The following is a 2359-nucleotide window of genomic DNA, read 5'->3' on the forward strand; positions in this document are numbered from 1 at the left end:
TTCCTTCAGAAACAGTGCTCCAGGATTCTGATAGCCCTAAGATGATTGTAGTTTCTCAGCTGCCCTGGCAATAGCTCAAAGTACAGTCCTAAAGGTGGATGCTAACTGAAAATCTAAGAAAGGAATGACCAAATGGATTGTCCAGGTTTTCCCAACTGCCCAGATTTAACTTGTTCATAGAATCCCTCAGAGAGAACCTACCTCAGACTTGAAGTGATTAGGAATTTCCACTTACCAGGAAAAACACTAAGTTTTTCAGCTGCCTTTCAAGGACTAGTGATCCAGGGTTGTCAGGAAGAGCTGGACAAGTAAGATCAAAATGGAATATACTAGTGCAGGGTTCAATGGCAAGAAGCACTTCACACCAGGGTTGTGGACCTTTTGCTTGCCCTGTACACTAGTTACCCCAGGATGTGCTGACTTGTTGAAACACATCTTTATACAGATGCTCAGAGTTTCCCTCACATCTAGACTTCATCATTCCACCTTTTGCTGTGCAGTTGTTAGTGTCACAGACTTTTTGGCTATGTCTAGTAGCTGTTTCTGAAGTATTTCCATTTATCTTTGTCTAATTTAACCCTAATTGAATTCTCTCCTTTTCTCAAGGAGACACTTATGTTCAACGTGTTGATTCTTTGCCTTAGGTGCATAGCGAGCATACAGTTTGGAGATGGAAAGGTTAGCAGTGACTTAGCCATATGTTCTGTGTTGGAATTTGTGATAGAAGCTTGAGCACTAGCTCTGTGTGCCTATGAACTGAGTGCTGCTCGTCTCATTCCATTTTATGTCATGGAGAATTAATTCCACTTGTTAAAGCAAAGGCTACTAACTAAGTTAATGTTATTTTCTGTACAGGAATTAAATCTTACTTTTAGCCTTTTGCAAACATTCCCCCCCCCCAAGCTGAGACTCAGCTACTCAAAACAACAATAATTCTCAGATAGTCATCATTAGACAACTGGAGTTTTTGCTGGTTGGTAGCAATCTGGCATCGTCTGGGCACTGCCCGTCGCGGGGCCACACACTATGCCGGCTCAGGCCTGCATGCACCAGTCCAGGAACCGCAGGCCACCTTTTTGAAATCATGAATCCTGTTTATAGCCCTGAGTCTTCTGGGGTTCCCTATGCAAATGCTAAAGGAATTGGTTATCCAGTTGGTTTTCCTGTGGGCTTTGCAGCAGCGCCTGCCTATTCTCCTAACATGGACCCTGGAGCGAATCCTACCTTCCACACAGGCTACACTCTTGGCTCACCTTACAAACTGTTCTGTCCCCAACCAGTGGAGCTGTGCTACCATACTCCTCTTCCCCCAATCCTTCCCAGAGGGCTGTGTACCCAGTGAGAAGTGCCTATCCCCAGCAGAGCCCTGAGCCCAGCAAGGTAAGTACTATACACAACCTCTGTGTGCAGCGCCTCCTCACATCATGGTGCAGCCCAATGGCAGGCCAGCAAAGGTCTACCCTGCTCCCATCCCTCCTCCTTAAGCAGTGGGGGTCACTAGGTACCCTGCTGACTGATCATTCTCCAACTCCTGTAGCCCCACACCCAGCCCCAGGAACGCCCATCTACAGCTATATGCCTCACCCGCCTCCTCTCCTGCCAGTGCTGATTGCCCTGCAAATTAGCAGTTGAGGTTGGAGCTGTGCAGTCACTCCATTGAGTTCCACAGCTGGTGCTGCAGGCCCTGGGCCTCTAAGCAGGACTTTCTTCCTAATGCTTAGCCTAACACTTGGCTAAACATGGCTGTGCCGCAGCCCAGCAGGTCCCAGCTCACTAGTCTGCAACTAACTCTGCCTTGGTTTTAAAGCAAATCCTGTTTTGTGGACTGCCTGGCAAATTTTTAGCCAACAGTGATGATAAAAAAAAACGGGAGTATTACTTTATTCTGAATCATATCTAGTTGAATGCATGTTTATAAAAACAAACAAAAACAAGGCTTGTGCAATCTACCTGCAGTGACTGATGTAAAACCATCATACACAAAACCCCATGGACTGGACCGTGTTCACTGCCTGTCACTCATGCACCTCTGTGATGGACCGAGTCTCCGTTACATGCCTGCAAGCCTGCAAGGAATGTCCTCACTGAAGCGTGGGGAGGGGAGACTGGAGCAGACTCTGGGTGCTGGGGCTGCCGGGTGTGGACACAGCCTGGTTTGGTTTGTTTTGGGCACTGACTGACGGATTCTGGAAGGATCTGCAGGCACAGGGGTGGAGAGAGCGAGAGAGAGAGAGAGAGAGAGAGAGAGAGAGAGAGAGAGAGAGAGAGAGAGAGAGAGAAGCACCTTCAGCAGCTCCAGACAGCAGCAGGGAGAGCAGGACCCCTGTCCTTCTACCTGAAGCTTATCAGGGAAATACAG

General features: G+C 47.9%; 1 pseudogene; it reads left to right on the forward strand.

The window, feature by feature from the left end:
- Positions 1-1084: 1084 nt before the first annotated feature.
- On the forward strand, positions 1085-1632 carry LOC127675522 (myelin-associated neurite-outgrowth inhibitor-like; annotated as a pseudogene).
- The last annotated feature ends 727 nt before the right edge of the window (positions 1633-2359 follow it).

This window comes from Apodemus sylvaticus, chromosome X, assembly GCF_947179515.1.
Source record: "Apodemus sylvaticus chromosome X, mApoSyl1.1, whole genome shotgun sequence".
Lineage (NCBI taxonomy): Eukaryota > Metazoa > Chordata > Mammalia > Rodentia > Muridae > Apodemus > Apodemus sylvaticus.